General features: G+C 37.6%; 1 protein-coding gene across 6 annotated transcripts in view; it reads right to left on the bottom strand.

Annotated features, from left to right (window-relative positions):
• Positions 1-23,845, bottom strand: part of Peak1 (pseudopodium enriched atypical kinase 1) — a 249,793-nt gene that overhangs the window by 211,133 nt on the left and 14,815 nt on the right. For 4 of the 6 annotated variants that reach the window (XM_074061831.1, XM_074061830.1, XM_074061835.1 and 1 more), the window contains exon 2: positions 1,347-1,409. The exons of the other annotated variants lie outside the window; for them this stretch is intronic. The gene's annotated coding sequence lies outside the window, so the exon portion shown is untranslated. The remainder of the gene's footprint in view (positions 1-1,346; positions 1,410-23,845) is intronic. 6 annotated transcript variants of the gene reach the window in all.

Raw genomic sequence — 23,845 nt, 5'->3', positions numbered from 1 at the left:
AGGATGAACCTTGAAAACTTTATTCTGGTAAAAGAAATGGGTCACAGAAAACCATACAGTATATGCTTCTGTTAAATGCAAAGTCCAGAATGGACAGTTCAGGAGATTCCAGACAGAAGGGAAGAAGTCGTGCTAACTACAAATGAGTACTTGGAAGAATGATGCAAATATTTCAAAATTATATTGTGGTCTAATAGTTGTACATCTCTGCAAATGCAATAATAATTTGTGGTAAATAAATTATTTCTCAGTGAAGATATGGTCCGAATTAGACAATCATGCTTAGGGCACTAGTAAAATGGAGAAATGGGAGAGCACATTATATTGCTCTACAAAGGAGTCTGTAAAATACCCTGGAAGCCTTACAGAGATAGTGAAGGATTCTGAAAATCACAATGACATGCTGACATTTACCTTTTAGAAAAAAAATGTCCTGTTGACAGTGACAAGAATAGCTTAGAAAGCAGCTAGGCTCAAAAGGGAAAGACCAAATTAGAGACTTACAGTGGTCCATTTAAAAAATTCAGAAATAAGAAAAACAAATTTTTAAATGAAGAGGACTTGAGCCAAGACAGTTAAGAAAAGAAAAAGGGCTGTGATCTTATCTTTAGAGTAGAAAGCGATTTATGGAGGCATCCTGCAAAAGCAAGGCTTTCCACAGAAAGCGACTTCAGCATACTACTGGGTATATCCCATTACGTGAGCCCACAACTAGAGAGAACTATAGAAGACAGTCAAGTCTAAGGGCGTACAGTGGCAAAAACCTCTTAGGAACTGGCTTATTAAGACAGCTAGCAGTTGTTTTAGTCTGCGACTTAACTAATCAAGGGTATGTCTTCAAGAATATCCCAGCTATCATCCCAGCTATGTGGGAGGCTATGTAGGAGGATCACAGTCCAGGCCAGCCAGGGAAAAAGCGCAAGACCCTATCTGAACAATCATCGAACCAAAAAGGGCGCCTGCCTAGCAAGTGAAAGGCCCTGGGTTCAAACTCTAGTCCTGCTCCCCCCTCCAAAAAAGAAAAGAAAAGAAAAAGAGTATCAAATTATAATGCCAGAATCTTTCTCAAGTGTCAGAGAACTATAGCATGAACTCTACTTGAGTACAGAAAACAAGGGAAAAACACTCAAAAGTATTTTATTGCTAGTATAAGCTTTATTTCTTTCATTTAATACCCCTCAAAGCAAAAGTAAGCATCCTAATATGTAGCTTTATAGTAAATATTTGCTTACTATTAAAACAGGCAGAGGAAAAGACATTTGTTGTTGCTTTAAATTTTTCAGAAGCAAGTCCTTTTCATTTTAAAATATATTTAAAATGACAACTGCATTTGCAAAATATCTCACCTTCAGCTTTTAGGCAAACCACAAAGAAACGTCTACAGCATAAGTTCCAGTGTAGGCAGCTACCTGAATTGAAGGAAAAAAGGACATGGTCAGTATGACTAAATCTGAGCAGAAAATGTAATTCTTTCAGTAAGAGAACCCTATCTTGATTAGTTATCCCTCAATAAGTTCAAGGTGTTCTTTAGAGGTCTGTAAATACCAAGAATTAAGATCTTCTAGAGTTTCTATTGCCTTTGATTACTTAAGGTTAATGACAATTCTTGATATAAAAAAGCTTATTAGCAAGACAAAAAAACTCACCAGCTCAATTCTTTAAAAAAAACAAAACAAAACAAAAAACTCTATTTTTCTGAACGTTTATAGGTAGGCATGGTAGTGCACTCCTGCAATCCCAGCACTTGGGAAGCCGACACAAGGGAGATCCTGAGTCATGGTCAGCCTGGGCTACAAAGCAAGATCCTGTCACAAAATTTTTAAAATTAAAATTTAAAAAGTCCACATTCCCTTTAATACCACCATCATGAACACCTCCTCACAAAAAGTACAGAATTTAAAAATAAGGAAATGTAAAGGCTGACTGTGGTGGTGCACACCTGTAATTCCAACTGTTCAGGAGGCAGAGATCAAGAGGATTACAGTTCAAGGCTAGCCAGGACAAAAAGTTAGCAAGACTCCAACTCAACCAACGAGCTGGACATGGTGTTTCAGGCCTGTGGTCCCATCTATGTGGGAGGTTTAAGTAGGAGGATCATGTTCTGAGTCAGCCCCAGGGAATAACAGAGACCCTATCTAAAAAATAAGTGAATCAGAAAAGGTTGGGAGTGTGGCTCAAAGTGGCAGAATACATACACAGCAAACACAAGGTCCCAAGTTCAAACCCCAGTATTGCCAGTGGTTTAACTGAGTAGAATATACTCCAGATGTGGGGTTTTTTTATTTTTGATGGGACTGGGGGTTGAACTCAGAGCTTCATGCATGAAAAGCAGATGCTCTACTGCTTGAGCCACACCTCTAGTCCAAAATGGAATTTTTATTGTAATACAACTGAGGTCAAACAGAATTGTGAGGCCTAAGGATAATGTTTATACCACTAAATAGATGTACACATCTCCCCAAAATTCCTACATTGACAACCTGCTGCTATTTGGAGGTGAGGTCTTTGGTGGGTGACTAGGTCAGGAAGGTAGAGTCCTCATAAATGGGATTAGTCGCCTTATAAAAGAAACCTTAGGAAACTTGTTTTTGTCTCTCTTCCTGTAAGGACACAGTGACAAGACACCATTTATGAGCTAGGATGCAGACCTTCACTGGACACTTGTTCTGCCAGTGCCCTGATCTGACTTCCTAAACGCCAGACTAGTCCCCAGGATACACTAACTTCTCATGATATAAAATATCAGGTATACCTATTCGACTGCAGAGAACATATGTGAAGCAAAAACCAAGACAGTACATAAAGTCTTTCCAGAAATGATTTTAAACCAGTGTACTGAGATTAAATCATGATGCTTAATTATAAGAATACGTTGTTTCTCAAGCTTGTATTCAAGAAGTATCAAACTGTTCATAACTTATAAAATACAAATAAAGTTCCTTATTTATGTTAACAGCCATTAATATGTGGTAGAACAATGTGTGTTAATCAGTGTATAGTTTGTAGAGATGAGTAAAATAGTCTCAGACATCAGGGAGTTGTCAAGACACTTAGAAGACAATCTGAAAAAATTATCAAGACTGCAAGAGGCACTATTCACAATAGCCAAGTTATGGAAACAGCCAAGATGCCCCACCACTGACGAATGGATTAAGAAAATGTGGTATCTATACACAATGGAATTTTATGCAGCCATGAAGAAGAACGAAATGTTATCATTTGCTGGTAAATGGATGGAATTGGAGAACATCATTCTGAGTGAGGTTAGCCTGGCTCAAAAGACCAAAAATCGTATGTTCTCCCTCATATGTGGACATTAGATCAAGGGCAAACACAACAAGGGGATTGGACTATGAGCACATGATAAAAGCGAGAGCACACAAGGGAGGGGTGAGGATAGGTAAGACACCTAAAAAACTAGCTAGCATTTGTTGCCCTTAATGCAGAGAAACTAAAGCAGATACCTTAAAGCAACTGAGGCCAATAGGAAAAGGGGACCAGGAACTAGAGAAAAGGTTAGATCAAAAAGAATTAACCTAGAAGGTAACACCCACGCACAGGAAATCAATGTGAGTCAATGCCCTGTATAGCTATCCTTATCTCAACCAGCAAAACCCCTTGTTCCTTCCTATTATTGCTTATACTCTCTCTACAACAAAATTAGAGATAAGGGCAAAATAGTTTCTGCTGGGTATTGAGGGAGGGAGCGGGAGGGGGTGGAGTGGGTGGTAAGGGAGGGGGTGGGGGCAGGGGGGAGAAATAAACCAAGCCCTGTATGCACATATGAATAATAAAAGAAAAATGAAAAAAAAAAAAAAAAAGACTGCAAGAAAAAGAAAGAATTCTAACATTAGCTTTTTGACCCTTAAAAAAATACAATCTGAGCAGATTTTCATTGATTACTTGTACTTTAATTACATACATAGTCGGAAAACATCATCACCAAGACAGTGTTGGTTTCTAAATTCTACAAGCCTTAAGTACCACCAACTGACTAATTCGGAGTCAAACCACAGCCTGGAGCCCAATCTAGCACAGGGCCTGCTTTTGTGTAAGAATGCTTCTTATGTTTTTTTGAAAGCTATGAACAAATAAAAATATATAATACAGGCATTCTGTGGCCACAAAGCTTCAAATATTTATTATCTGGTTTTTTACATAAGAAGCCTGCTGACCTCTGAACTAAATAATTAATAAGTAGATGCAACAGTTCCTACTGATGGCTCTGCTCCAGAAATTTAGAGTGTACCATGACATCACTGCACTTCATAACTGGAAGGAAGCTCCAAGAGCGTTTCTCCTCCTCGTCTTATCACAAAGGTAATGACGAAAGCCCAGTGCCCCAGTGTTACAGTCACTGTCTCTGGGCTCAATGCACTTTATAGCTCATCCATCACAACACTGCTGGCTCCCTTCTCTTTTAGTGGAGCATCCTAGCAATGAAGCAGAGGTATGGTTGAACACACAAACTTTTTCCTCCACTCCTTCACACAACAAATCAACAAAGCAAGCCTCTAATGATCTTCCTGTATGGCCAGCTCAGCATCAAGGGTCATTTCCTATTTTCCTAACTCTCTTCATGTCTCTATTCTACTGACATATTCTCCAAACTAAGTAAATGAATCTATTTAGCACTCCTGAGAAAGCAGCATGTTGTTTTTATCTTAAGGACCTTGGTTTACACAGTTTTCTCCTAGGAACAAGCCTTCCTTTCTCCACCTATCCAAATTCTTACCATCCTTCATGGCTGAATTTGACATTCATAATGCATTCAACATGCTTATAATACAATAGATGTTAAAAGGACAGAGGGAAGAAAAGATTGCATTCCAGGCAGTGGAAAGGAAATGAGCAAGGGTACAAAAGGAGCAATTTATCTTGACAAGAATTCTCACTACCTTTTTGTTTCCCTAGACTTGGCTCTAATCATGTGATGTGATGACATATGATGCCCTTGGTTTCTAAGGTCCTTTGCCCACTGATGACACTGAATAAGAAGTCGCCAGGGGCTGGCAGAATGGCTCAAGTGGTAGGGCAAAGATTAAGGCCTTGACTTCAAACCCCAGTACTAACCAAAAAAAAAAAAAAAAAGAAGCTACCAAAAACCATATATTTGGCATGCTAATGAAGTAATCAATAGTCAAAGTAAATGGGCTATTTTTGCCTAAGTTTTCAGATAGCCTTGGTGAACAAAACTGTAACACACCTGCAAAACTAAATATAAATTCTGTACATTTAAGGCTGAACTGTTATTTTTATAACATTAAGCATACTAAAAGGACTGAAGGTTTTCACATGTTGATTATTTGGTTCCCTTTTTACTAAGTAATTTTATTCTATGCATGGCAACAGTTGGTATTCTGTTTACTCTAAACCAAACACCTATAGGTACTACCTAAATACTTGCTGAATTAATAATATTGGAATACAATACATATTTGATTGAAAATACTCCTACTTTCTAATTATTCAAAGCAATAGGAAATAAAAGATAAGTAACGCTAATTGAAAGTGTTATAAAAATAAAGCCATCAAAAAAACATAAACCATTACTATCACAAAACCATCTCTGAAATTGTTGGCAAGTAACTCGAACCTTTACTGTAGCCTGTTTTAACACTAGACAGACAGACAGACAGACCACCCCCCCATAAAGAGTCTTTTTACTAAATATACCTTAAGAGAGAAAAATCATATAATTTGATACCCAGAAAAATGCTGCTTGCTCAATTTTTTTATCCCACACAATTCCTAACACACAATGGGTGTTTCAAATTTTTCATTGAGTTGAACAGTCACAGAGGAAATGTTTTCTCTGCTCTCCATATAACTTCACCATATTTCAAAGGTGTGAGTCACCAACTCTGGCAATAAAACCAGAACATATACCAGTACAAATGCTTGACATATTTCAAGAGCTCTCTGAAATGAGAACAGATATGCACAGATGTATTCCCTAACTCCACAAATATAAGATGCATTTTTTTGCTGTTGTTAATTTGCTATATTTAGATGGCTTTGAATTGAATTTTTCAAACATGTACAAATACAACTTTAAAAAGATCCACATACTTGCTGCCGATGGTCTGGAAACAAAAGCTGCTATTCACATAAAAGATGACAGGCAACAGGAATCTGACAGGCCAGTAATTTACTGCGTTTTCTGCACATTTGAATTTGTAGGCCTACATAGCCATTAAGCAAAATTAGTCTCATGAAGTCAGTCAAAAGGCCTTATGGGCAACAGCTTTATGACATTAAGAACTACCATCCTCAATCTATTTGAATCTGGGTTTGCTCATTAGAAGCCTCTCCGTGAATCGAGAGGTTTAACTGCACTCCTCCTATCAGTGTTTAGTAATAGCCCTGAACTACAACAAATGCCCATACCCCCCCTCCTCCTTTTCCCATGTCTAAAATAATTTTAGATGTAGTTGAAAAAACTAAGTATCAGACATTCTTGCACTTCTCTATCCAAAACAGAGACATTTCAAAATTACAAATGTGATCTTAATATTTACCTAATTTTAAAAGAAAGAGCCAAAACAAGACATCTTCATCTTCGACTTCTACTCGAATCCACTGTGCAAGGTCACACTCCTGGGCCTCTGCAAATTCTATTCTCCTCTCTGTTCATTTAGAATATGTCCTCAAATACATCTGCTAAATTTCTACTCATTACGGAAGCCTTACCTGTTTTTTCTAAAAAAAAAAAAAGTAAGATTCACACAATTCTTGCCCTATGTATTTTTTGTTTTAACTTTTTTACATTAACATGTATGTATTGCAAAAAAATAATGTGCTTCACTGAGACATTCTCAAATTCAGATAATGTGCTTTGATCACATTCACCCACTGCACCTCCCCTGTGCTTTCTCTTTCCAAACAGTCCCCTCCACTTTAGTGGTTGTTTTTTAAATCTAGATTCCAAATATAAGAAAGAACATGCTATTTCTCTTATTAAGTCTTGCTTATTTTGCATGATGATCTCCAGTTCCATTCACTTTCCTGCAAATGGCATAAATTCGTTTTTTTGTTTTTTTTTAAATAACACTAGGGCCTCACGAGTTCAAGTGTGCGCTTGCTAGGCAAGGACTATGCCACTCAAGCCACGCTTCCAGCCCTCTCTGCTCTGGTTACGTTGCATGGGCTGGCCTGTACCATGAGCTTCCTATTTTAGGCCTCCCATCATCGCTAGGTAACAAGCATGTGCCACCACACCCAGTTCTTTCCATTTAGATGAGATGTTACAACTTTTATTTGCCTGGGTTATCCTGGGACCACAATCCTCCCTATCTCAGCCTCCCATATAGCTGGGATGACAGACACACACACACCCAGCTACTGGTTGAGATGGGGTCTCACAAACTGTTTGCCCAGGATGGCCTCAAACCATGACCTTCCTGATCTCAGTTCCCAAGCAGCTAGGATTATAGGTGTGGGCCAGTGGCACCTGGCCCCTGTGTATTTTATACTTCCAGTAAGTATTTCTCTAACTGAGTTATAACTCTCTTAGAGAGATCTCTGAATTCTCAGTGGGAAATGACTGACCACCTCTTGGTAGGGCTGATATTCAGATGATACACATGAGCACATCCTGAAGGGCTACATGAAGTACTGAAATGCTTTAATAATGTAGTCTGATAAACTGTTGATGCCTCAAACTCCACCAGCTATAAGGTACCTGCCAATGGCTCGAACTCCCACCACTGCCATAACCTAGCAACTGGATGGGAAAGCCTGACACAGGATGAGAAATGGACAGACCCTTTAAAACCCTGATCATGTGCTACGGCCATCTTGACTGGATGGTGGTGCCTGTGTTGTACTGAGAAACACTCTGTCACTCCTGCCTATGTATCCAAAACACAGGACACTGCCTAACTTATCCCAGACCTTTAGTTCCTTGTCAAAATAACTGTAGACAATACTAGTCCTACTGAGGGACTTAAGGGCCATGGGTAAGCTTTCAAAATGATGCAGACAATAATCAGATTGGCAAGAAAAATCCAGGTCCTTAAATACTTGACCTAGGCCAACGAGGTCAAGTTGGCCTGTTGTTTTCTATGTTTATCTTCAGCCTCTGAGAAACTAAGTGCTAAACTTGCTAATGTGGGCAAAAATCTTCAGTGTGATACTTTTATAGAATGTATGATGTTTTTCTTTATGTTTGTAAGCAAGGTTTGAGGCTTAAGTTTCTGTGAAACCATAGTCTATAATGATCCACAGTGATCACCAAACTCTACTAAGTGTCTGGTCAGGAAGACAGGTATCACTAAGAAGAGACACAAGTGATTAATTCAAATGGAGATGAAAAAGCAGTAATAAGAAAAGTCAGTTAATTATAAATGGCATGTCTAATTACAGATTTTTGCTAGGGGCTTCAGATACTTCTAATTAGTTTTACTTGGTACATTAATTATAAATTTAACACCAAGAGAGAGCTTTCTAATCACAGGAATTTACTAAGTATGTAAAATTAGCGTTTAAGTTATCTTTATAATTTAATAATTAAATGTCCAATAATGTATGATAATTATTTTGAAAGTCATCAATAAAATATATATCACATTAAAATCAAGTTATTCAGAACACTGCTAGAGGGGAGACAGAACCGTTAGAAGAGCATAAGGGAGCAAGTATGCAACCGAGGGAAGGATGGTCTGTAGCTTTAATGACAAGAATTTTGAACTTATAAATGATGATGTAATAGTCTTTTGGGGCTACTTACTTTCCAGTAGAAAAATCATCTTGCAGTCATGCTGTAAGGAGTTTTAGAGAGCACTAAGATTAAAGTGTTAAAAATAACCACAGAAGGAAAGAATAGCAGCAACAGAAGCTTATCTAATTTCAACAATGTTCCATTAACCCAACATTAATCATTAGTAAAATAATGCTGTGCTAAAAACAAAATTCTGGACTACAACAAAATCTCCAAATTGAAGCAGCATACATTTATTTAGGACAAATTCAGGAAGACCACCGTGATGGGAAAGGGGGTATCTACTAAATTAGAAACTTAGAAGAGAATTTAGATCATAATGTACCTTAACAAACTATTATTTCAACTCTCAGCTTGTTTGTGAATGCATGAAAAACCACATCTCATCTAAACTGTTGTCACCTGCTGATTTAAAAACCACTGTACAATGCTCTTATCTGACCTAATAAAGCTTACTGCGTTTGGATACTTAAAAAAAAAAAAACATACATACATAGTCTACTTTTTCTAGTACAACAGTGCCATGAGGTTGGGCAAGTTGAAACTAAGGGTACCACCTCTTTTCCATTATACCAAAGAACTAGTCTGTAATTTGAGTATGCTATTATCTTAGACATGAGTTTAAAAAGAAAAACCTGCCTACTTGTCATACTTCCTAACACTATAAGCTTCTAAGGAATACAGATTCAATATAGAAGCACTATATATAGCCCATAAAAATTAAGCAAGCAAATAATTTATAATTCTTAACACTTTTATGAAGCATCTCATTTCTTCAGCAAACCATTAAAAAATAATCTACCTTTCTTCGACATATATGGACAATGTAAGCCATAAGCAAAATGCTAAATGAAACAGTCTACAGAAACTCTTCCCTCTTATAGTGTAAGGAACTCAACTTCCCAGCTGCAAGGACTCTTACTATTTTGAATTATTATTAACACAATTACAAATCACATTTAATTAGAATTTATTTGCTATATTTTAAAGTTATTGGAAAATAACAAAACCTTTCCCTATGCTGACACTAAAGCATTAACTATGCTATGCACTATAAGCTTGTAACAATAACATTTCATGTTTTAGTAGTTTTTGGAATGCCAATATCAGTACATACTTACTTGCTGAAATAAATCCTCTTAAAACCCACAATGCCAACTCTTCCTGGCCCCAGAAAATAGACATGTCAAAAACACAACTGGGAAGAAAATTAATCTCAAGTGATTAAATGATCCTAAAGACCAAATCTGGGTTAAATGACAAAAAGACCCACAATGTCTGCTACCAAGGAAAATTCTGTTGATTCATTCAGATACCCGTCACAGAAAAGAGGGGATCAGCACGTCCCTAGCCAAGCAGACACGTTTGCTGAAGCGGACTGTTTAGGTCCAAGGACTTTGCTTCCACACTTCATCTTTCCTCAATCTGCAAGAAACAACTACAGCTCAGCTGAGATCGTATTTCATTGGTTTGTTTTTAGAGTTCTAGCCGCTTAAGCACTTGCCTAAAAGCACTGCAGTCCTCTCCAGTGGGATTACAAGTTATATTAGCAATGAATTAACTGTGTTCAGGTAGGTAACAAGAAAGAAGAGAAAGCAACCTACAACAGTGCTGAAAATCTGAGGTAATACAAACAGTTTCTGCAATGCAATAAAAGTAGTTGAGTACCATGTATTTCAAATTGAAATACATTTGAGGATGTCCACAAATCTTCCCATGAACAGCTGAATTACCTACCAGTCTTCTGAGAAGTCCCTGAACTAGAATTCTCCATGAAACTAGTCATAAGAGAATGTGAGTCACTTCAGAAGAGTTCATTGAAAAAAATAAAATGCAGTATTATCATAAGGAGAAATTATGTAAAAGAAACTAAGAAAAATAAATATGTTCTAAGTTGAATATGATGACAAAAATAACACTTATCAAACACACTCCTACTTACCATTCTGTATCCTGTGGGAAGAAAGAAACATGTAGAGAGAAGCCATATTCTAAATGAACATACTAGGCCAAGGTCCCCACATCCAACATAGGTAGAACCAGGACTTCCTGTGGATATTCTAGAGCATATGTCTAGAGTCCTAACTCTTTACAAGGGTTACAACCTTAGACCATCAACAGAGACCCTTGAGAGGGTTGGTCATAACAAAGCTTAATCAGCTTAGAAAAGGAAACCTCTCTACTTAAAGCAGCACTTGCCCAGCAGGTATCAAAACCAAATGCTATTTCACAACAATGGGACCTATTTTAATCAAGCAAACTCACTCAATCCTATCCAAAATGCTACTTTTTTTTTCTTTTTTTGCAGACGGGGGTTTGAACTCAGGACCTTGTACTTGCTAATCAGGCACTCTACCACTTGAGCCTCATCCCTGGCCAAAATGCTACCTTTCAATCCGTTCACACACCCGCCCTCTAGCCCTGCTCTATCTAGTACTAAAAACCAGACTTTTCTTCCCTGTCAATTACTCAGTGGATTTCTTTACATTTCCTTGCCTGGTAAAATTTTAAAGCTCAGCTTTGTTTTGTCTTGTTTGTGACACTCTTTAACACTTTAACTTTTCAAAAATACCTTCTTCTCCTTTTCCTCATCAAAAAAAGCAGGCAAATCGTGGCCTGGGATCTAATAGTATTGCGTAATACCATAGTCACCCTTGTAAAACAGGCTGGGAAAGCCCATTGGTCTGACTGGCGGACAGGTCATGCCGCCTGTGTACCTGGAGATCCGCCAGGCAACTGCGAACACTACAGCAACAAAAGCACCCTGCTGAGCACAGACTGTTGGTGCTGACCAATGCAATACTGGAAGATAAGACACGCTGATTTTTAAAAACAACACCCCTTTTTATTCTTCTGCTTGTCATGTACATAGTTCTCTGTCAAAGAGATAAAGAGAAAAATCAGTTCTTAAGTAATAACTGTTTGCTTCTGAAAGAAGGCACCCCCTACCTGTCCAAACAACAGATAGGTAGGAGGTATGTTGCTAGAAACCTCAGTACACCACTTTCACCCATCTGAATCTACCTACCTTTCGTAACACAGTATTTTATGAGAAATATTCCTTAGGTAACTTCAGATATTTGCCAAATTTAAAATGTTTTCTTTACATACTGCAAATTAATAATATGGTTTGCCTTATTAAGTCATACTCAATTACCAAGAACATTGCAAGCCTCCCACTCGCTCCCTTTTCTCTGGAACCCAGACAGCAAAATGCTATTGTGGACTTTTAAATAGAGGACCGTGGGTTTAAGAATAATAAGGAAGAGCTTAAACCTGACAGTGCCTACAAGCTTCACCTCTGCTATTACAAACACAGGTTGTCCTAGAAATAGGTGAATGAAAGCACAGTAATTATTTTTCTAATTTGCCTGATGGAAGAAAAGGAGCCTTAAGCGTTCACTTGTGAGACACAGGATTATCTTCTGCTACCCAGGTTACAGACTGCCTCAAATTCAACCACCAGGAAATCATCCTTTTCAATTACAACACTCTACTCTCCTGGCATTTTCTCCCAAAATACCCTAGAAGGAGCAATATAAGAAGTACTCATTTAGCCATTATTACTGCTTTGACAGCAATTAGCTTGCTTAGTTGCATTCTCTAGGCACAGTCACCTCCACCCCAACTCCAACCCTCTACCCCCACCTTGATAAAAAGAGCCAGGGCAAGAATGAGGATCTAAGAATCTTAATTTTATCTGACCTGGAAGTGAGATGAAAAGAAATTAGATGCTTTGCCAAAATTAGTTAATTAAACCAGAATCAGAGCTCAGAGTTTTAAACTCCTAATGTCAGAGCTTTAAGATAACCTTCATTTATTCCCTGCTTTGGATAAAATATACCCAAAAAAATTCTTACATAACTAAAAAAAAAACAAAAAACCCACAAGTTTCAAGTAAGATTCCTTCTCCCCCTTCTCCTCCTTCTGCCTCCTCTTCAGTATTCTCCCTATTATTAACCTGACAATTTTAAGCTTATGTGAAATATGCCTACTACCTTCTTAAAAGAGAACCCAACTGAAATTAAATACACAGGAAGTTTTTCTATATAGAGCTCAATGGGTTCATCTAACCCCAAAATGAACTTTTATGCATACTCATAATACTGTTAAAACAAATATTAAAAAAAAGAAAAGGAAATTAAAATGTGCAATTATCTATTTGGAAAATGTATTCACACACCAACTTCTGAATGACCAAAAGCTGAAATATGAAATCAGCTTGTATCATTATTCTAAATAGTGAAGTGATATCCACACTAACCTAGAACACCTGTCTTGAAAAGAAACATCAAAGTTAAAACTCAGAATATCTGATTCTATTTTCCCTGATCTTTTGAGGGAGGATAACTCTTAAAGGACAGATCAAGGACTGGGGCCAGGGTGATGGCTCAAGTGGTAGAATGCCCAGACCCTAAGTTCAAACCGCAGAATAAACAAATAAAAGATACATCAAAATCTGATAATGATACTTTCCAGAACCATGTTCGAAACTTTCCTAACTAGAGATGCAGATTGGGAGTTGCATGAGATCCTCTTGCCGTAAGTGTAAGAAACAAAAGGATGTTCCAAGCAAAATTCTGTCCAAGACTACAGCCAACTGTAGCCTCAGCTCAGTTAAACCCCATATAGGACAGCCTTTATAATGATACTTACAAGTTTGAGGGAGTCTACCAAATCAGTGATTCTAATAAAATCACAGAAGTGTGATCTATGATTAAAAATACTCATGTAGGTCTCACTTTGCTTTTAAAAATGACTTCAGGAGTAGGGTGTGACTCAAGGGATAGAGGCTTTGCCTAAAAGTGAAAGAAAGGCTTTGAGTTCAATCCCCAATACTGAATAAAACAGAAATAATAAATAAAACAAAATAAAAGCAACTTTGGTCAATCTAATCTTTTCTATTCCTTAAACTCTAAGATTTAGCAATTGCAAATTCACTACTTTAAAACATTTTCTAAGCCACTTGGTACATGTTAACTCAGTTACTCCAGCTCCAAAATCAAACTACCAGTTACAGGAGCATACTTAGATTTATATACCGAACAATACAGATTGCAAATAAAAATACTATTAATTTCAATCAGAAGGTGAAGTCCAAACAAAATTATTTACCTCAATAATAAAAATACTAGCAAACTCAATACTAATTGTAATGCAATGGAATTTCTCTTATTTACTGGAGGGAAGATATGGAATGTGGACATAAATTAGGTATTCTACAGATCAGAATGAACAAAAATAAAATCTAACCAGATTTGAAATTTAATACCAGAAAATACAATCTCACAAAGTATATTTTCGTCCTTTCCTGTCACTGTTTGCCTGCTGCCTGCCACCTGTTTTAGGTGTTCTCCTGACAGGAAATAGCAACAATGCCATTCTCCTTCCAAACGCAAATCAGGTTTCAGCAAACTTAAGTCAGTATGTCGGTTAAAAATAGAAATTCAACCCAAGTGTGATATGGTAAATAACTACTCTAGCACTAAGTAGCTCCTCCTTTGAATGGTATAATACTGTCCATTTATCAATTTTAAATAATACAAAGAAAACTAAAAATCTGTACATGCAGCCAAATGAATAATAGTTTACAAATTTATGCAAGACTCTTTTAAGCACAGAATGAGAGCAAAATTATGCTCTCATTGAAATACCTTGTAGAAGAGTGGTCTTTAGTAGCTGATATTTCAAACCACTTCTTTTATCTTCATATAAACACTATTACAACTACTTTATACTTAGCATTAGACTCTGCCAGAAGTTTAGACAACTATTTCCATCAACATGTATGCCAAGTGCCTTCAATGGACCCTCCACCACATCTACTCAGGGGTCTCAAAGCAGGCCTAAATACACAGTTTATTTAAACAGTCACAATTAGTTACAATAGTTCCCTCTTATGTGGAGTTTCACTTTCTGAGATTTCAGTCACCTGTGGCCATCTATAGCCTGAAAATATTAAATGGAAATTTCCAGCAATAAGCAATTCATAAGTTTTAAACTGTATACTGTCCTGGTACAGTGATGAAATCCTGTACCTTCCTGCTCCTCCCGCCCTTCATCCAATGTATCATCACTCTATATACTACTCGTCCATTAGTCACATGAAGTCATTGTGGTATTCAGGTTAACCTAAGTGTCACAGTGCACGTGTTCCAGTAACCTTTATTTTACTTTGATAAGGCCTCCAAAATGGAAAAGCAATGATGCTGGCAATTTGGATATGCCAAAGAGAAGCTGTAAAGTGCTTCCTTCTGATAAAAAAAGTGAAAGGTCTCTAATAAGGAAAAGGCATTATTCATAGGGTTAGGGACTATGTCCAGTTCCAGGCATCCACTAGGGGTCTTGGAAACACTATCCGCACAGACCAAAGGGGACTTCTGTACATGCTGCCTATGGCTGTTTTCACTCTATATCACAGACCATCTGGCTTTTTCCTAAAAAGATGTGTGAACCCCGAGGCTTTTTTCAAAATAAACTGGATAAAATTCTCTTGCCATTGTCTTCACTGTTCATCTAGGAAATGAAGGTGACAGTGCTTACAGAATTTATTACAGATTCTTATATGCAACTAACTTTCAAATATTTTACTACTTGGAACCCATGTATAAAATATTCTCCTGAAATGAAGACTCAGAAGGGTGAAGCAAAAATCTTCTGGGACTCAAATGTATGTCTACAGCCAGCACCACCCTAATTACTATTACTCAGCAGTAAGCATGGTATTGTCACAGGAGATTGAGTAATGACAGAAGCCTATTTGTGTATCACTGCTTCTGCTAAAGGATTTTAAAGTGAAAAAACATATATATGGCTAGAGGTGATTAAAAGTAAGTGCACTTTAAAATTTTGTAAGCAGAAAACAACTGATGCTATATTTTCCATGATATTATTTTAGGAAAAGTCATTTCTGAATTTCAAAGTGAGAAATCCAAGAGCTAAGCTCCAGATGAAAAGTTTATATATGTAGATATCTGATAAATTCCAACAAATAAAGGGAGTTACATGAATGTTCAAGTCATTACCTTCATTGTAATTATTTTGTGTATTACAATTTCTAGTCTCCAAAGTTAAAATAGATCTGGCTAAAAGGAGTTTCTTGTTTCTAATGCATCCCAGACAATTCCCAAGGCCAATACCTTAAGACTATCAGAGGACTGGGTGCTGAGGCTACCTCACTGTGCAGAGGGACTGGACACACACACACACACACACACACACACACACAAATCACACTATATGAAAATAATTCACAGAAAATCCTGAGGACTAAGAGACACATCTATAAAAAGAAGGAAGGAGACCCACATCATTTTATCCTGGCAATTAATGGCAGATGTTGGCTAAGCCTTTGATCTTCTAACACCAACTCCTCCAGATTAGTTAACATTTAGAATTTCTAAAGGACTGGATTTAGAGTAACATAAATGTAGGAAGAGGGAACCTGCATGCTGGAATAAGTCAGAAAAGACCTACATTGAACTATGACCCTAGCACCAATTTTCTATGTAATCTTGGGTCAATTGTTTGAATCTCAATCTCTTCATGAGGATAATGGTGGAACTATGTTCACAGGATTACTACGACAATTAAGGGAGGGGCCGAAGCCTCCTAATACAGTCTGTAAAAACAGTAACAGCAGCTAGCCATACACAGGCTTATATTGCCCAGACTTTATTCCTCAAAAAACCTACTGGGTAGATACTGCTATAGTAACTTGCTCAAGGTCACAAAGATAGCAAGTAGTAGAGTAGAGGCAGATGTGGGCCCAGGTAGCAAGGCTACAATATCTATGCTCTTAACCACTCATTCTACTGCAGTTAATATTAGACTGAACATCCCAGGTATTCCTAGGAATGGCTCTGTGTAAAACAAAACATTTTAAGCCTTCTTCATCAACATTTGAATTTTAATAGGTTCGCAGTTAAGAAACAACACTGATCAGTGTTAAAATACTTTTGGTAGCACAAGGCCAGTAACACTATGGCTGTAAGTTCAGTATCTCTTTAGGTCACTTAACTTCAGTCAGAGAAAAAAAAAATTTCCCAAACCAAAGAACATTCAAGCTGACATTGTCCACACCCATCAGAAGTGGAGGTAGGTAAGAAAACTGAAAGGGTTATGGAACAAACCACCCCTTATCAAAGAAGACAGCTCAGAAGGGATTTGGGTGACATCACAAAATCATAGTCTCCAAGCTGAAAGGGTCCTTGGCCAAACTCTCTTGTTTTGGAGTGGAAACTGAAGCCAAGAGAGAAGGGTAGCTTTCCCATGTCCCAGGGCTGGGCCCCCATTATGTCAAACCAAGTGCAAGGGGACCTTTCCACCACGTAGCTCACAAACTTCTACTGAACTGCAAACTCAGTGCCTCGTTAAAGTAACATCTCAAAATAAATAAGTAAATAATGTAACATCTCAATGGGAAAGACAATGTATAGGTTGGTGCACAGCAGAAATATACTGGATACTGGAAATCAACATACAGAGAGGGAGTCTCTTGCCAAAGATTTTTGTTGTTTTGGGGGTTTTTTGTTTTTTGGTTTTTTGCAGTACTAGGAATCAAACCCAGGACCTCATGCATGCTAAGCAAATATTAATCACTGAGCTACATACCCAGCCCCTTACCAAAAATCTTTAAAGAATCTATTTGAACAAAACTAGTAAATATTCCTAATACTCTCTGAACTGTTTCTGTGTTTTCAATATAGAATAAACCTCTAACAGAAATTATCTCCCACTTTCTTGTATACCCCAAAAGGAAATTACCATTAAGGCCTTATTATATTCCTCATGAGCTACTCTATAAAAACACTGGCTCTCTTAAATTATATTAGTAAGTTATAAAAATCCCCTCTATCTGGGAAAAAATCAACAATAAATACACTTTCAAAATGATGAATTATCACACGCCTTACCACCCTCTCGGAAGACTGGATGTTCATTGTCCAGCTATAAACACAATTATCCTGCAACAATTTTATACGATGGGAATTCCCTCACAGTAGGTTACAAATATTTGTACTCAAATGTATCTAGCCTTTTGTTTAAGGCAAAACAGATGGATGTGTTGTCTGAATTCAAAAGTCACATTTGGAAAGTGACTTTATTGCCTGTTATTAGCATGTTTTCAGCTCTTCTTATGCAAACTCTGCCTAGTGTGTATGTTCTCTTAGACCTGAACGATGGGTCTAAGAGAACTATGGGTGAATTCACCTATGACCCCTAGCAGCAAAACTAAGGTTAAGTAACTCAAATTAAGCAGAAATAAGAAGGCACTGCTCAGAGAAATGTCTTATAATACATAAAAAAAAACCCCATAAACTCAAATAACAAAATAAACAAAAACAAATTATCAGTAATGAAAAGAAAGGAGCAAACTATATATTCCAAAGGAAGACTACCACACTTAGTTAGATATAAAGATGAAGGTGCAATGAATCAAAACTGACCTCAGCATTCTGGTGTCTGGGCACGTGTGGTTGATGCCACATGACATCATCCTTGACAAGTTTAGAAGTTAGAGAGCTAGGAGATGGGAACAGGAGGTGAGGTCAGTTTTATCTTGTTAAAGTGAATGTTAGCAAATGGGTATATTTAATACTGCTAAGTATACGCAGCTGGATCCTGGTAATTTGAAAATGCAAAATTTGTGCCTCGAGGAGGGGTTTAAATATGTGAAAATGTTAACTTACCATAGTGGGCAACTTGGGTAAAAGCTCAAGCTTCATAGTAATACATACAACATGCTAACATGCAGCTGCTGAAGTTCACATCTGAACACGTCCTCAGATAGCTGCTCTACTTACTCAGCGTTTGTCTCCGTGCCCCTTCACTTAAACGTTCCAAATAAAAGATGGAAGTTTCACATGCAGATTTCATTTCTAGAAAGATACAATTTAATACTATGGCAACAAACTTCAGAATGCTTGTCTGAATCTTCTCTCCCTGCATCAAAGAATTCTTGCAATTAGCCTTCGTTGAACTATCTCTACATTAAACTACCACTTAGCGCATGTATCTTTAACACCTCTTGATCATTGTTTCCTGTTAAGTACACATAACATTTCTATTTTTACATTTCACTTGTCACTGCTAATCTTTGTCCTCTCTTTGCAGGCATAATTTCAGTATGGATTTTGAATCTCCAAGTTAAAACTTCACACCACCAAAAAATAATAATCTTCCATCAGACATGTATTCTATGAATTGCTTCACTAACAAAGGTGCTTGAATGGTATTTTCTGCTGTTTCCAGACTTTTAGAGATGATTTACATTGATTTAACCTTCTTCATACCTTCTTTCTCCATGTTTACCTTCTTCTCCTATTCTCTTTAGTCACCTTATTTTTAAGCTTTTCTAGGAAAAACTATGACTCTAATTTTGCTATTTATTCTTCTTTTTGTGGGGTTAGGGATCAAACCTAAAATCGTATGCATGCTGGGCAAGTGCTCTACCAGTAAGCTACAACCCTGGTCCATGATTCAGGATTTTTTATTTTAAGTAGACGGGAAAAGCTGTGCAGTAAATCAATTCTGTGTGTCACTAAGTATTTCAGCAACATTAGCACACTGCTGGTGCCCAGCTTTCCTCATTTGTCAACGGGAGAGAATACCACCCTACCATGCACCCGCCCACCCTTTCAAACTAAAGGAAAAGAAACAGGATAACTGGTAAACAGCATCTGATAAACGATGGTTGTACGTGAAATTCTGTAGATTATTGTGAAAATAATGAGCTCACTTGGCCAGTTCAGAACTTTGCTACCAAAAGTACTAAAGTTACTTCCTAATTCTGTCCTCAATTCAAGAACAAAGTATAAATTATATTTCTTCAATTTTATTGCAGGAGGCATTGAGGTGAGTGTGTAATGGAAATCTGGCCTGCAACATTTGGGCATAGTCAGCTGTAACACAAGGCCAGGAAAGCTAAATCTCAACGTTTACTGTGTTCCAGCATCCCTGTATGCCCCAGAAGGTAGTAAAATCTTGACAACAACAGAAAGGTTCCAGTATATTTCATGCAGGCAGTGGCGACATTTCATTTAGGTTCACAATTAAGAGCTAGTGTAGGTTGTGTTTCATCACTGATTTGAAACATAGGATAATGACCACGATGACAATGATAGGCGTATTAGCTTTACAATTATTTGAGCCAGGCACTATGCTGACTGTTTTGTATTCATTATCCATCCTCACAACAACCACCCTATGAAATGGATACTTTTATCTCATTTGACAAATGAAAAAAAAAAGTTAGCTTAGAGGAGCTGGGATTCAAACCTAGGTAAGAATGAAAATTTTATGCATCCAATAACACAGCAACTAATTATGTGCTGACAGTAAGATACCTAATATTTCAGCAGCAGTCAGAGCTATTTGGGTATCTGTGTGGGAAGTGAAGCATCATAGTCACTCAACTGTATAAGTAAAAACAGGAAGGAGGCAGAAGAAGAAAGGATTACGTCTCATAGTAGCAATTCTGGAATTTTCAAATATTTAACATCATGGCACTGCCAAGTCGGGCATGACCTACTCTGTGGACAATTAGAGTTCTCCAGAGCAAAGGATGTCTACCTTCCTTCCGTCTGGCCCATGGTGATGGATAAGGGCAAGAGAAGCTGATCCATGTGCTATCACATGGTCAACGGCCCTCCCTGGGCAAGGTGAGACTACATGCAATTCTCAGAACACTTTGGCTGCACCTCTACGCCCCTCACCTTTCTAGGGAAAGCACGTTACACTGAAAATGAGAAAAGGAGGTATGCATTTTCTCTGCATTAAATAATTACACGTTAATATTTATTGAACAAGAATACCACACACCAGATGTTCTAAGCCCTCTGTGTTAATAAAAACAAATTGATACTATTAATTAGGTACCATTTATTTCCATTTCACAGATGAGATAACTAAGAAACAGATAAACAACTTGCTGAAGATTACACAGAAGAGAAACGGCAGTGCCAAGATTCCAACCAGGTGGTCTGGTTGCAGATACCCAACTCTTAAAGAGGACAATAAGCTGCCTCTCGGTTTTCGCTAGGATGTGACCTAGTATACAGGCAAAGTCCTCCAACCCCTTGCAAGATGCCACAACCAAAAAGAGAAGAATTTTTGCCTCCACAGGACAAGCTCAAAAGGCTCTTTAAAACTGTGAGGGTCCCCTCTTGCCACCAGAATTTCAGTTAGTATCACAGTGGATCTCCTCTCTACAGACTCAGAAGACCTCATTTATGGTCTCTTTCCTTATCCCTGGGTAAGCTGAGCAGTAGGAATCTTCTTGGTAACCCCAGCAGGTGATACTGGTTAGAAGACAGCCCAGTCCACAGTGTCTGAGCTGGCTACACAGAATCAACCTAGCTTGCTCTGAAACAAGATCTATGCACTGACGATCCACTCAAGTCTTCCAGGTAGGACTGTTCATATAGCAATCCTTCAACAGCATTTACTTCAATTTTGCTACACACCAGGCACTCTTCTAAGTACTGGAATGCTTCTGGAAACAAGAGGCGTAAATATAGTTAGAACTTTAAAATCTAAAAGGAATAGGCCAGAAGAAAAAAAGTCTTATGCTTTCAAAACCCCGAAGACATTGTAATTAGGTTGAATATTATACAAATTTTGCTTTTAAAAACATTTTGAGGTTGCTGTTTTTCTTTTTGATGGTACTGGGTTTGACCTCAGGGTCTTGCCCCTGCAAGGCAAGTGCTCTACTACTTGAACCACACATCCAGCCCTATCCTACCGCTTTTATAGACATCCTATAACGCACTTACAATCAATGTGTTTTACAGATTGACAGTTCACAATAATGTTCTCAAACTACTATCTCCAAAATAACCCATTCTTCTTTCTTCTCTGGAAAACCTTTAGTATATATACTGGTGGCAACTCAATCATTAGCATTAAACCTTCAGAATATATTCTTGTTCTCCCATCATTTTCCTGTAAATGATATCCAAGAACAAGACACCATGATAGTCAGTCTGTACTAGTCATAATATAATTGTTGAGAGATGAGAAGCACTTATGTAACTAAAATCACATTTTCTTCTGGCTCTTAAGAAACTCAACATAAAAATTGTAGCTCCTAGCTCAATTAAATTCCCAAATCAGCTACGAACACATCTTTCTGTATTTTGCACAGATTAGTCACTTGAACTTCATCAGTCAGACACTGATACAAAAGAACCAAAAATTAATGCTAAGCATATTGTCAAATACATGAGCTACAATTTGGTATGCACTAAAGGTGCCAGTTTTACTTCCTTGGGAGGTTTTACCTAGGTTTTCCTAGGGCATTGGAATTTTAAAGGCCTAATATTGAACATAATATGAACTACATTAATATACATAGACATCAGGAGCATTTTGCTTTATTCAACTATTATTAGTATTTCCTATGGTAATAAATGAGCAGCTGCAAGATACATAAATAGCAGAATTAAAGAAAAGGAACAAGATTTCAATCCTCTTTCCCCTGAGCACAACAAATACAAATTCAAATTCAAAGTGGAATAGAAATAATTAGAGAATTTTCAGTAAAATGTTTTAAAATGTCTATCTAGGCTAAGTGCAGTGGCTCAGCCTGTAATTCCAGCTACTTGAGAGGTAGCTGGAGGCTACTTGGGAGGATTGTGGTTTGAGGCCAGCCCAGGCAAAATAAAGTTAGTGAAACCCTATCTAAAAGAACAAGCCAGGGGTGGTGTTATACATAAGTAATTCAAGCTGTGTGTGGAAAGCATAGGGAGGAGGATCAAGGTCTGAGGCCAATCTGGGCAAAAAGCCCAGCACTAAGGGCTGGGAGCACGTCTCAAGTAATGGAGCACTTGCCTAGCAAATGCAAGGCCCTGAGTTCAAATCCCAGTACTGCCAAAAAAAATGTGTACCTAGCTGTTAGGAAGAAAAGAAGATCAACAGGGGAAGAGAAGAAGGAAGTTTCCTCCTGTCTTTAAATAAGAGCAATAATTTCATAGGATCAATAGATCATTCTTCGTTTTGTTGAGTGGTCTCCAGTCACTGCATGTATCCCTTTTAGTAATACAGCCTACATTTCTTCAAACTAATAATTTTAGTACTTACTGTCATATGGAGAAAAACACAGAGGGAAAGTCAAATTTAGTCAAACTACCTTTCTGTCATCAAATACTGGAAGATATTCAATGGTTTTGGGTGAAGGTAGAAGTGGGAATACAATGAAAACAAATCTGCCAAGTACTCCAGGGAGTTAGTTAATGGTGTCCTGCCCAATGACACATTCAACTGGCCCCTAAAGCTCCTCACTAACTCCCAGGAAACAACGCAGACTTCTCCACTGCACATGCTATTATATATGAGGCTAACTTGCTTCATTCGGGAGAGAGAAAAGCAAGCCACTTTATTATTTAAAAATTTTAAAAAAACACCCTAACAAATGGGAAATATCTGAATTTTCAATTCCTGCAGATGACTCAGTGAGTGGGCAGTTAAAGAAACTCATAGCTGATGCTAGAAAAAGCGAATGTTTTCATGAAGACCACTTTGAAATGCTGTTCTGGGTGGACATGACTTGCTCTCACAATCTGATTTTGAGTTACTTTCACAATAAGCATTTACGAAGGTTATATATGCAGCAGAGGAAAAAGCTGATGTTCCTCTCATCATTACAGAAATAGGAAAGCCATTCACATCTGGGGCCTTTCTGATCACTAGAGCCACATTCCAGAAATCACAATACTGTTATTATACCTCTACCATTCTGTACTCCAGTAAGGTTACATTTGTCTCTAAGATACTTCTGTTTTTAGATTGGTAAAGGTTGGGTATAATGAAAACAACTGAGTATCTCCCAACACCAACAAAAAGATTTGAACTGTTTAAATACAAGTGGAGATGCTTAAGTGCTAAATACCTTAGAAAAATAAAAATACAACCAAGATAGGTAATTCTACTTAGAGACTGTTTGAGCAAACAATTATCAGAGTTCTTATATTCCAGAGAGGAATATGTTTTAAAACAAAGAAAAAGTACAAGCCAGGAGCCAGTGGCTAGCACCTGTCATCCTAACTACTTGGGAGGCCAGCCCAGGGCAAGGAGTTCATGAGACCCCATCTCAGCAATGGCAGGAAGCTTAAAATAGAAGGA

The sequence above is a fragment of the Castor canadensis genome, chromosome 19 (assembly GCF_047511655.1).
Source record: "Castor canadensis chromosome 19, mCasCan1.hap1v2, whole genome shotgun sequence".
NCBI lineage: Eukaryota > Metazoa > Chordata > Mammalia > Rodentia > Castoridae > Castor > Castor canadensis.
Note: the sequence above shows the minus strand (reverse complement) of the source record. Positions and strands in the feature narration are given on the sequence as shown.